General features: G+C 41.7%; 1 long non-coding RNA gene across 1 annotated transcript in view; it reads left to right on the forward strand.

Moving 5' to 3' along the window:
• Positions 1–643: 643 nt before the first annotated feature.
• LOC129333227 (uncharacterized) overlaps positions 644–13,462 on the forward strand; it is a 34,962-nt gene continuing 22,143 nt past the window's right edge. The window contains exons 1-2 of the long non-coding RNA XR_008597408.1: positions 644–703; positions 1,504–1,726. This is a non-coding gene — a long non-coding RNA (uncharacterized LOC129333227). The remainder of the gene's footprint in view (positions 704–1,503; positions 1,727–13,462) is intronic.

The raw sequence follows: 13,462 nt of genomic DNA on the forward strand, positions 1-13,462 counted from the left end.
TAAAGATGCTCTATATTACCCTTTAGTTTTTATCCTCTAATGATTTTGCTGCTGTTTAGAGTTGAATAGATGATACCAGACAATGCTTGTCATTTTGTTCTTTTAAACAGATTTTTCCTGCTAGTTTAAGTGAAGCTTTTAAAAGCCTTTTGGGAGGGGGGGGGGTTAACTTGTATGTTGCTTAAGTGTGCCGATGAAAGAGTTGGAAAAGTGACCCATGAATTTCTTAAACAAGCTTTTCAGTAAATTGTCCAGAAACTGGTTCGGCTTTTCTTTTTTCTTTTCTTTTTTTAAAAAAGGGTCTTTTTCTTTAGCCGTATGTTAATTGCTTTCTCTTCTATTGTTCCACCAGAGACAATGCAGAACTTTATCTGTAGAATCAGTCTCCAGAAAAATTGCTGACGGGTCTGTTTACTTGAACATAGTGGTGCTGTCCCAGGAGGCATCAAAATAAAGCTTCGAATGGAGGAGGGCTTGCGTAGCTGATACCTTGGGGGCCTGTCGTAATAAATACCCGGCTCTCTTGGGAATCAGAAAAGACAAAGCAAGCCTGCAGTAGAGGCATCTGTGTGTGAATTTTCTCAGTGTACCTAAAGTCCGTTGCAGTCATGAGGTCTTTGTTCCCTGTCCCTTTTCTCTTTTCAGTTGTCAATATTAGCACCAGAAGTGACTTCTGACTTCATGGGAACCAAGAGGGGAAGGGGTGAGTCATTGCTCTTTAAGCCACTTAAGCGCTCTCTCTCATGGCATGGCTTTTAAAAGCAACACAAAGAATTGGATCTATATGGGTTCATACCAGTCAGGTACTGAATCTCCCTTATGGGAGAAACTGAACACATGCTTTGTTCCCACAGAAATCAATCTGAGCTCATTTCCCAGTGGGCTCTGGATCCGAAACCCTGCAGAATGTATTTGGCTAAAGTGCAGATGAAGGAACTTACTATGCAAAAATGTTGTTATATTTTGGTTTCTGGAATTTGCAAATGATAAAAACTACTTTTGAAAAAAGTAAAAAATTGTAAATATTGTTGCACGGTGCAGATTATTCCCCCCATACCTAATTTCTTACAAGATATAGTAATTTTTAAAAACTGCCCCTTGCATTAAGATACAATAGTACATGAGCAAGAATAGTACATGCATGCAGAGAAAGAGAGAATATATTTAAAGGTAAGGTCAACAAGAACTGAAACAGCATTAACTGAGTAATTACTATATAATAGGTAAGAGCCAATACAGTTAGCATGACTGAATATTTCCTGGATATTGTTACAGGTTGCCACAATATACACTTTGGAACTACCAAAAAAATAACAAAACCCTAGTTTGACATAGGAAGATGCTGTTTAAGAACACACAGTACTATTGCATCATGAATTATATTGTTACTCACTCTCCACTTCCCTGACCAGTGGAAAGATCCAGGGATGGCACTATAGGATTTAGTTTCCTTTGGATAAGGCAGCACTGAGGGTTTCTTTGTAATATTCATTTTATTTACAGACTGACAAGGAAAGCATACTGGAAGCGCAAATGTCTTTGGAGAAGAGCAAAAACCCCAGAGAACTCCTGGACCCCGGGATGCTTCTCCTCCACCCACCTCACAGCACCAAACACTCTGCCGCTCATTCTATCCAAATCCAAGCATTTGTTTCTCACATGCACCTCTGTCAAGCACCCTGCACTAACCCCTGTCCTGCAAGTGAACTGTCCCTTTTCAGCGATGGTAAAACATTTGTATCCTCTTGACATTTTCTTGCCCACCTATTTATAGGTTGCTTCCAACAGAGCTCTTGGCTCTGCACCCCTCCCCCTCCCCAAACTGCCATTAGTGGGAAAAGCAGCTTCTGCATTATATCCTCACGAAATCACCCGTCTCCCAAGTTTTCCCCAGCTCTGCTCTGCAGTTTCCTAAACCTTCCTTAAAAATGATACTCAGAGTGAGTTTGGGGAGAGTGTGGTCAGGAAAGGTCAGATTTTTGGACCTTCCAGCCCACATCTGTGCCATCTCCACTACATTTCCTCTTGGTCCCAACAATATCCCGCCCCCACACACTCTTACCAGTGGGATTTTTGCCTTTTAAAAAAATTGGTAGTAGATATATTACTATAATATAGCAATATACAATTTTTTAAAAAACTAGCCAAAATCCCACCAGTGATGGGGTTGATATGCATGAGGTGAAAGCACATAGAAAACCCCATGTGGGCTTGTAAGTGCTTTTGCATTTGTTGTGACATTGAGGGCAAAATGAGGAAGAATTGCCCCTATGTGAAAGCAGTCACCGTCAGGACCCCCTTGTATGGGCAACAAAATGACAGGAGACTGTGGTCACCTTGAGGGCCCATGCCACTAGGCAAGTCATGTGATTTATTTTCATATGATATTTAGATTGGACCTAGATGGGGCATGCAAAGGGAATCTTTGTCTGAAAGCCAAACCAGGCAAACTTACACCAATATAAGCAATACAAATATTGGCCCAGCAGGGGAGGAAAAGGCAACAATATAGTATTGTATTTGTAGATACGTCTAAATAAAATTATACAGTAGTGCATCTATGTTATTAAATGGAGACAGAGGTAGAGAAATACCAGATATATACTATTGGCACTGGATCCTACATTGTGTGTGTGTGTGTGTTCTCCAGGATTTTTTTGCAGTGAAGATGTTCTCAGCACACACAATACCTCACCTGTCATAATGACAGGCAGTTTGCTTGTTATCACATACACCTTATTGACTGGGAAAAGTGGGAGGTTTGGCACAAGGAGGTTCTTGAAAAAAATGGTTGGGAATCTTGCCACATATGTAGATTTGACCAAGACACTCGTCTAGATGATTTTTATTCATTATACCTCTGAGTCAAAGGAATTCTGATAATGTCTTTCTAGGAATCTACTAGTATGACTGCTCTCCTGTACAGTCTGCTATTAATGTTTGCTGCTTCCTCCTGGGACAGGCTTCCCTCTCATTCTAGTAAGCTTTGCTTACTTCAGCTAGCCATGCAACAGAGGCTCAGCTTCTGTCTTGCCTCTTATTATGGCAGTTGGTCTTCCAGGAGTCACTACCAAAAGTTACTTAAAGACGGGTTTTCATGGAACAAGTTATGGAGCAAGAAAATGTATTTGGGGATGAAAATATCAAGAGAGGCAAAGCTTGAGCCAGAATCCTTTAGTACTACAAAATATTGCCCAATACATAGAGTAAGTAAGACTCAAAAGTAGCATTATTCGTTGCAATACCACCCTCGCAAACAACCAGTCTGCATATGTACTCTGAAGAGCCTGTACTGTGATGCTTAAAAAAAAACCTCTAAAGGCAGGCAGCCTATCTTGAGCATGAGGAGGTTTGAAAAGACTGATGGGTAAACTACTAGAAAAGAGTCCAATAGCACCTGTAAGGACAGATGGACTCACATTCTAGCCGTATTTGAAGAAGTGAGCTGTGACTAATGAAAGCTCATACCCTACCACAAATTTTGTTAGTCTTATAGGTGCTACTCAACTCTGGCTCTTTTCTACTGCTACAGACAGCCTAACATGGCTACCCAACTTGATCTATCTCCAGGGTAAATCAGCATTAAGTTTGTTGATATGTATTTCACCATTCAAACTGAGAGGATGCCAGGGTTCAATTGCCTCTCAGCAACATGCTGCAAATTTTTTTCGGTATTGTGAGTGTCGTCTTCTTAGATATGAACATGGAAAAGTAACGCCTGAAGCAGGCTTTAGTGCATATCTGCATAGGCTCTTGGTTGTATTCATTTAGCACACCTGAAACTTGAAGCATTGTGTGAAACAGGATGCTGGATTAGACAGACAGATCACTGATCTGAACCAGCAGGGCTCTTCTTCAATGCTTACATTTCCACTACTTCTGGTTTTGTCTAAAATGATGGATTGGGAGTGGATTTTCATGGAGATGTACTCTAAAAAACTTCTATTTCTTTCTTTGATGGATTTATATCCTGCCCTCCCTGCAAGTGGGCTCAGGACAGGTCACAACAACATCATAAATGAATATGGAATGCAACTATGATAGGCTCTGAAGAAGCCGAAGCAAGTGATCCATCGTGACTCAGATTGTTGGGGACAAACACTGACTAATTTAGTGCCCTTAGCTTCTAATTGCTGGAGTTTGGGGGATTTCATAGAGGAAGAAGGTTAGGAAGGGATTTCAGAGACCTCATCAAGCATGGAAATGTTTTTGTTCTCTCTCATCTTCAGTTCTGCAACTTTGACAGGTTTTTTATTTTTACCAATTTTTTAAAAAAATGGTTTAAACATATAACAAAAACAAATTAACTTGTGTTAAACATGTAAAAGAGGAAAGAAGTATTTATTTTATTTATTTTCCATTTCTATTCTACCCTCCCTGAACTGGCAGGCTCAGGGTGGATATTTTTGGTCTAAAAGTTCAGGTTCTTTTACAAATAATTATCCTTTCAATTGTTATAACAATCAAAGGCAGTTTCTGTGAGCGTATTGTACATTAAGGTTAAGGTTCTCCATATTTCCAAAAATTATTATCTTCAGACTAATTAAACTTAAGCAGTATCTTTGGAGGCTGGTGTACTTCTAATAATACATTGAGCCTTATGTTAAGTGGTGAAGTAAATATAGATCAAGGTATTATTTTTGCTGGCCCTCACTTGATGTGCTGAAAGATTTCTGAAGGGCTTGTTCAAAAATCCTAGCCCCCCCCCCACCCAGTTCATTGAATTAATATACATGGTGTGATAGAACAGGCATGTACACATCTCTTTTAACCATGAGGAATTTGGAATTTACTCTACTGGTCCAAGCCTCAAGCTGCTAGACCTCAGGAAAATTCACCTTTCCAGCTCCACCCCCAGCACAACTAGTATTACTCTTTGCTGCCACCACCAGGCCAAAAGTTAGAGGTACATTTGTCTGGTAACCTGGAGCCTAGACCATGGCCTGCCCACACACCCCATGCTACATAAAGAAGGGAAGATAGCATTCTCCCACCTTGCCCCTCCCACCTCCTGCTGTGGGGAAACAGGAAAAGAGAGCTTGCCATTTTTGCCTCCTCAGGTGCCATGGCAAGGAGTGGGAGGGGGGTGAAGTATGGCAGTGCCTTCCTCCCCTTGCCCACCTGTAGCATGACATGACAGAATGCTCCTGCCCACCTCCTTGTTCTCCCCATGACAAGGATATTACACTCCAGTCTGTTGGTAGGCCTGGTTTGGGACTGAAACAGCTGTGGTCTACCTGGAGGATAACCTGCATTGGGAGATGGACAAGGACAGTGTGACCCTGTTAATTCTTCTGGACCTCTTGGCGTGTTTTGATACCATCAATCACAGTATCTTCTCGACCGCCTTTTGGGATTGGGACTGGGAGGCACTATTCTGCAGTGGTTCCAGCCCTGCGTTGAGGTAGGTTTCAGAGTGTGGTGTTGGGGAACTGCTGCTCTCCCCCTTGGCCTCTTGCCTACAGGGTGCCTCGATGTTCCATCTTGTCCCCTATGCTTTTCAATACCTGTGTAAAGCCACTGGAGACAGTTGCATAAGGCAGCATTTTTGCTGCCCACTGCCATATCCATGGATCAGAACCACTGCATTCCTTCTAGAGAATTGGTTATTTATTTGCATACAGTATTTACTGCATTCAAAAACAGTGGGAAATCATCTCAAAATGAGGACAATAAAATGCCAGACATCAGCTGGAAGCGGAAGGAAATTGTAACGGCAACAGTGGTACTAAGAAGGAGTGATACTGCCAGAAGTTGCTATGACTGACGCTGCTAAGGACCAGGCCATGTTTTGGGGCTTCCCTTGCAATTATGGATATGGATATTTCTGCCCTCCTCCTCCCTCCAGCAGCCTCCTGAGCCCTCCAAAAAGCTGCTGCTCTCAGGGGCAAACTAGATATGCAGGTATGTAAAGAGTTGGGTCCAGGTTCCCCAGACGCAGCTTGGGTTCTCTGCAGCCACACAGCAGCTGTGGGAAATGGCTATTAAAAAAATAAAGCAGAGCCCAAACGGCCTCAGAATGCCACCGCAGCGGAAAAAAGAGCTCCTGCCTTCCCCCCTAAGCCATTTCTCCATGTCAAAATATCCTGGGGGGAGGGTATTTCCCTGTTTTTACTATTCCATGTGCACAGAATACTCTGCGTGGAACAGCAAAAACGGAGATCCCCCCCCATCTCTATTTTGCAAAATAGCTTAAGGGGTAGAAGCCCTTCCTCCCCCCATGGTAGCATTCTGAGGCCATTTGGGCTCTCCTTTTTTAAAAAAGCCATTCCCCACAGCTGCTGTGCGGCCGCAGAGAACCTCAGTGGGGTCTGGGGAGCTGGTCCCAACTCTTTAAAAACCTGCACATCCAGTTTGACCCTCACAGAGTCAGGGGAAGCTGGTGTGGGCAAAATGCCACAGAGTGCTGGGGGCTGCTGCGAAGAGGTGGGAATCGAGCAACATCACTACTACATCCCTCTTGCACTAACTAAGTCTTTTGAGTCAACAGAAATTCTGCTGGTAGAAAAGTGAAGAGGGGTGATATCACTTGATCCCCCTTCTCCACAACCAGCCCCTCATTCCTACCTCTCAGCATGGCATAGTGGATAGTATGTCGGACTAGCATCCAGAGAGACCCGAGTTTGAATCCCCACCTCTGCCATGGAAGCTTGCTGGGTGACCTTGAGTATGTCATACACTCTCAGCCTGGCCTACCTCACAGGGTCATTGTTGTCAGAGAATGGAGGAGAGGGGAATGATGTTCTAAGCTACTTTGAGTTGCCAACTTGAGAGAAATGTGGGATATAAATAAATCCTCAGCAAAATGGTGTGAGGAGAATAGGATTGCCAATTCTGGGATGAGAAATTCAAGGAGATTTCTTGATAGTACCACAGGAATTTGAGTTTGGATAGGGGAGAGAGCTCAGTGAGTACGTGTGATGCCACCGAGTCTGTTTTCTGACGCTGCCTCCAGGAGAACTTATCTCTGTGGACTGGAGATCAACTAATTCCAAGGGACCTCCAGGCCTCACCAGGAGGTTGATAATTCTAGAGGGGAAAGTAAACCCTTGCCCTATCACAGTATTATGGCAGGGGTCCAAAGTGCCCCTACCAGTCGCTTTTTGAACTTAAATGACACAGTGAGACATCCAGTCACAGGTCTCTGAAATCATGCGTAGTCTGGGGGCCTAAAAAATTAGAGAATTTCACCTGACCAAAATAAGTAGCTAGGCTCCTAAAAGTAGGGTGCAGCTTTAGCTTAAGTAGCATAGTCCGCTGTTCCCTCAACTGCTGGTGAAGCACTGAAAGGGCCAAGCTGTGGATCTCATTTTAAATTGGCTGTTTGGGATACTGAGATTTTTATCCATTTTTGATGAAATTCAAATAAATGGCCATCTTGATGAAACAAACTGTAAAGAAAGGTGGCCATTGTTTAACAAAACTACAAATGTGGAATTCTTATCACCGGTTAACAACTTGCTTTTCAACACCTCTCTGTGGACCTACTGTGCAAATGTTGACTGGCGCATGAAACTTGACGAAAGTCCTGACTTATTATCCTTTTTCTGGTCTCCCACCACTGGCTCTCTAACATACGTAAACATTCCTATAAAAACACAGATGTTGAACATTTTTGTTAATGCTATTACTGAAATATGGGCTGGACTGGTAATGTTTGCCCAATTAAAAGCACTAAATTATAGATCCACATCAGCTTTGGAATGTTAACAGTAAAACACAAAAATACAAGGTAGTGCAATGTAATACCTAACCAAAAGCAGTTCGGTTTTTGAAAGGAAGTTTTACTAGCTGTTAATTCCAAGTTTCAATTTCTCGCATTTGCTGTTCAGAAAATATATATATATTGATGAAAATGGGCCACAAAGGGCACTTTTTTTGCAATGATTTATACATTTGGTTAATGTCCCATGCTGGGAGTAAGCTCTTCTGAAACCAATAGGGCTCCTCACTGTATGTAAAGTTAAGCTTGCATAGATCTTGAGCAGAATGAAAATGGAATAAAGGTACACCACTGACTCAGAATGAAAAATCCTATTGGATACTGTAGTTAATATAGAAGAAAATTAAAATTGGAACAAAGTTACATTGGAGTTAATCTGCATGGAACTGGACCAAGAAACAGCCAATCAACCGTCTCTCCACATACAGTATATAACAAACAGTGTACCATCGAGATTGTGAGGGCACACGGGTGAAAACTGCCAAGTCAGAATCTACCAGAAGGATGATAACTTTCTTGCACTAGGCAGACCAGGTAAAAGGCATGGCTGTGGCTCAGCAGAAGAGTATCTGCTTTGCATGCAGAAGATCCCATGCCCAATCCTACCCCTCTGCTTAAAGGAATCTCGTGTAGCAAGGGGATGTTGCGGATTTTAACTTTAAATCCCTGTTTAGGATATTTTGACATAGTCAGCCTGTGAGTTTGCTCTTAGGTTTTTGTGTAAATCTGCAAACATACATATTTTTTCACCATTCCAGAACACCTGCCCCTTCAGCCTTGAAAAAGATAATTTATGAATCAATGACTTTATGTCCAGAATAAATCCTTTAAAAATTGGAACAAAGTTTGCAACAATTACTCTTTGGAATGGTCAGAGATGACTAAACCACACTTTTAGAGAAACAACTTAGATGGTTTAAGAAAGTCGTGTGAGGTTTACTCAGTTGTGTCTCGCAAATCTGGGCTGTGGTCCAACTATTATCTTTTCTGAAAAGTCTTCGTAAAACATTTAGAAATTTCATTTTATCTCTAAATATAGACTAGGTAGAAGGGATGATATGAATGCTTTATTTCTAATCTCATTTACATACGCTAGTGTTTTCTAATTGTGATTCTGGCTTATTTAATTTGTTTAAGAGTAACTAGAGTGATTTCAAATAAAGTTCTCAAACCGCTCTGAGTGGACATTAAGTTGTCCTGAAGGGCGGTATATAAATTGAATGTTGTTGTTGTTGTTGTTGTTGTTGTTGTTGTTGTTGTTGTTTTTGTTGTTAAAAGACAACATTGAGTGATCATTGGCTGGGATACAAGGTTTTCACCAAGACCCAGAATAAGAAAAACTTCTCTTTCCTGTCAGAAAACTGACTACCTGTACTGAATGATCATTGGAAAGACTGATCAACCTTCACACAGTCTCGTGGTTTAATGGTTAATGTATTGCTTTAAAATAGTTAAAGAGACTTTGGGTTTCTATGTGTTTGTTTTAAGTAATAACCCCCTCCCCCCCACACACACACATACACACTGGGTGTCAGAAGAAAATAAACTTCCTCTGCCTGAGGGCCTCTGCCAGTCAGAGCACACAATACAGAGCTAAATCAACAAATGGTGTGATGTGGCACATTTTCATATGTTCTAAATGTCTGCCAATTGCCAAGACCTAGATATTGCACAGTAACTAATCCAAGGGTGCCTCCAAGCCTCTTCTATCCTCTTTAGGTCTTTAGATCATCAGACTTGTTTGTAGTTAGCCTCAGTTAACATCCAGCTGCAGGCCAGGGCAAGATATCCGCTAAGTACCAAGAATTCAAGACTTGGGTCAGGTGTAAAGCAGAGGAATATATGACCATACTGTAGATACTTAATACCATATATCTATGTGATCTCAACAAGCAGCTGCGTGATATACAGGGAAAAGTGGTGGTTATGTGGAGAAAGGAATATTATGGGATTTAGTATTGATGCATTTTAGAACTGTTCTAATTTAGCCATTTTTGCATTGGACTTTTCTGAAACTGACCAGTTTACACTGCTCATGAAGTAGATTATCTGTGCCAGATTTCAAACTGATAGGATAAATTGTCTAGATTACATGACGAATGTAATTTAGAGACTTTGTAATGGTAAAATTTGATTAACCAATGAGGCTTAATTTATGTAGCTACTTTTGTGTGGCTGTATAATGCTAGGCAGTGGTTTTCAAAAATGAGTTCTGAGGAACCCTGAGGTTCTTTGGAAATTCATCGGGGCTTCATCATTGAGTAGATCAGTAATGGAGGACAAGTTTCTCTGAAAGATTTGTTCATCAGGAATGTATAGCTTTAGCGGTGTATTGAGTGTATTGTTGGGTGCATATTTAGGCCACAAGGGGAGAAGTCCCAAAGCCCAGACAGCACCTGGATGAAATGGAACGTGCCTCCCAGGCCATACCCAGGGACCTGTACTGGGATTCTATAGTATATCTTTAGGGATTCTTTAACAGTTGATGTGGAAAGTCACCAATTAAACATATTTTAAGGGTGCAAAGCACTTCAGGTACATTATTTCAGTAATCCTTACCACAACTCCCCCAAGTAGGCAGCGTTTGTTTTCCTCATATTAAATACTGGAATATGGTGGTAAGTGCTAAGGTTAGGGCTAAACTACACTTTTGTGTAGTTTAAGAGCTGGATCCAGGTTCCTGGAACCCAACTTGGGTTCCCTGCAGTCACACAGCAGCTGTGGGGATTGACTTTTAAAAAAGAGTCCAAACAGGCTTGGAACACTGCTGTGTGGGGATGAAGGGCTCCTCCCTCCCCTTCAAGCTGTGTTCCCATGCCAAAACAGCACTGGGGTGGGTGGGTTATTTCACAATTTTTGCCACTCTATGAGCACAGAATACTCCACAGTGAGGAGCAAAAAATGGTGAAAATGCTCCCCCCCCCACTGCTGTTTTAGCAAGATGAAAGCAGCTGGGAACGGAGAGCCCTTTTGTAGGTGCTGTGAGGCTGCAGGGAACCTGGGTTGGGTCAGGGGAACTTGGATCCATCTCCTTGAAAACCGGGATGTAAGTTTGGTCCTAAGAGAACCTAAACTTCTTGTTATCGTAGGACACCTCCCCAACAGGACACTTGTTCAACACTCAGACATTCTTTCCCCACAGATCAGCCTGCCGGTGGACTTTAAACAGTAGTTCTGCACAACATTTAATATAGCACTGTATTTGTTATGAAGATTCAGCAGTAATACTGGATTGGAATGTACTCCATGGGCAACATCCTATTATATGTTTACGTGGAAGTCCCATTTAGTAAAGATGTCCCTTGTCCTTTTGAATTTTTCTTCTTTTTTTACAGTCTAATCAGTTACTTTCAGTTCACTTGCAGCTGAATTGATTGCTGATTGTTTTATTGTCATAACAGTACAATTATGATCACAAAAATAAAATTTAAAGATAATGAGCAATTGCTTTGGCTGCAAAGAAGAAAAGCAATCATTAAGCTCCCACATCATAGAGAGTTAAATATCTTAAACTGATATTTACTGATTATGATCATGAATGCTGCAGCTTCCACAGTTGAATGGGAAGTAAGTAATTAAGAAAAAATATTTTAAAGAGACAGTAGCCTACAAAACTTCAGTCTCTCTGACAATCTAGACTGGACAGACAGGTGTACTGTAACTGCATTTTAGATTTTAAAATTATCACAAATCAGAAGAAAAACAAGGAAAACACCAGGATGCAACTTATGCAATAAATTGGCAGCAATATCATCTGGCAATGATTCTATGTTAAAAATGGAGCGGGGGTGGGGGGAATTAAATTAGGTCCATTTCAAATGAAATGGTTAGTATGGAAGCAACCCCGCTCACTATTCACTGTTTAGTCTCTTGACTAAGTTTTTGTCTTCAGTGGGAAGGTCATGAAAAAATGATGAAAAGCATATCCATCCAAAACTGTTGGGACCTCACAGCTAGGAATGAGCAGGAACACACCAAAACAGTTCTGTGAATACCTGCCAAGTCATACAGGACTGACCACCGGGACATCAGTACTCCATCTGGGTCTAAAAGGACCATCAGGTTACAAGTTTCTCTACAGATCTCTATCAAGGTCAAAAGAGCAAGGGAGTCAACCCTAGGCTGAAAGTCAGCTTGGCAAGAACCATAACAACATCTACTAACACCCAGCTATGCCTGAAAATGTAGAGCAACTACTCAGAGCTGACTCACCCACGACAAAGTCCATGTGGGCGGACACGTAGGCTCATGACTAGATGTGTGCTGGGAGTTCCATGCTGGGAACTTAATTCCAGGTTCTCATAAACCAGATTCAGATTGGAACCATGATGCATGGGGAGAGGGGGCTTAAGCCTCCCCACCATCATTTTCTTGACCTGACAGGGCCCTAGGAGCCTCTATTTGTAATGCTAGGAAATGGACATGTACTGAGAGCTGTACCTAAGTTTCCCCCCAGGGCCTCTTTACAAGATGCAAAAGCTCAAGTTTGGTTGGGAGGAAACCCCAACCCAGCTTGTGTTTCACATATGATGGGTAGCATACACTTTAAACAGTAGGGGTGCAGATCATCTCCTGTGCATGAATAGGGCAGGAAGAGAGTCTTCATCTCCTCCTTTCCAGAGTTTAGAAAAAGTCTGTAGTTCAGAAGAAATATTAACTAGTTTTCTGTTCTTTTCAATTTAGGGCTTTAAGTGTGTGTGTTTATTGCACAAAATGCATCATCTTAACCAGGTGAAGCTTCATGCCTAGCAGGAGTGTTAAAATCCAGTTAAATCTGTGCTGTGAGAGGAATTACTGTTTCAATTGCTTGGCAAATCTGATTAATGCTATGTAAGATTATTTCTGGCACAGGAGGGAGTCATACTCAATGCAAAGCAAGGCAAGCATTTGGCAAAATATTTGCCTTGTTATAACAGATGTTCAGTCAGGGGTCTCACAAAACACCAATCATTAAGTCAGACATCAAAAACTCATGACCAGGAAAATCAAATTTGGCATGGCTGAAATGCTTTGATCTTGGATTGTGGACTGTCCAGTGCCAACAGAAGTAATAGTAGTTTCAGGGAAACAAGTGTAGCTAAATTAGCTAATTAGTTTGTATCATGTACCTGCTACTCAGGAGGACTGCTGAGAAAAGGGAAGACAAATTCTGCTTCCCCCTCCCCATCATTCTGGGCTCCCAAACAGTTGGATAATTTGGTTCATATGTTTGGATGTAGGTGGTATGAGAGGGGTCCTAGCAGGACTCTTTATTTGTGGGCCAGTGATGGCTTTCAGTGGCCTGCTACTACTATGTGCATCACATTGGACCAGCAGGTTCACCCTAAATTACAACAGTCTAGATCCACTGAAGTCTTAGAAGGTGCAAGTCTGCTTAGGCTGGCACCGCAAGTCTTTCAAATTCCATTTTGGACTCCAGATTCCATTGTGCAGCTGGCTCTAAAAAGCTGTTGAAGTGATTCATCCACTCAAATTAGCTCTAATTACTCAGAAGCACCCTCTGCTCTGAGCCTGACCTGTCTCAGAAGGAAACCATCAAAACCTTCAACTCATGGTGTTGAGATAGGTACCGCTCTGAGTGTGCTTATCTGCCCCTCCAAGATTCGAGACCTTTTCAAAGTGTTCTGTAACACTTTGAATCACCTGAATCAATCAGCACAGGATAATCACGATTCAAACAAAGATGTTAACTGTAAACAAGGTTTTGTTCTTTGTATGCAGTTGTAACAAAGTATATTG

Source organism: Eublepharis macularius, chromosome 1 (genome assembly GCF_028583425.1).
Source record: "Eublepharis macularius isolate TG4126 chromosome 1, MPM_Emac_v1.0, whole genome shotgun sequence".
Taxonomy (NCBI): domain Eukaryota; kingdom Metazoa; phylum Chordata; class Lepidosauria; order Squamata; family Eublepharidae; genus Eublepharis; species Eublepharis macularius.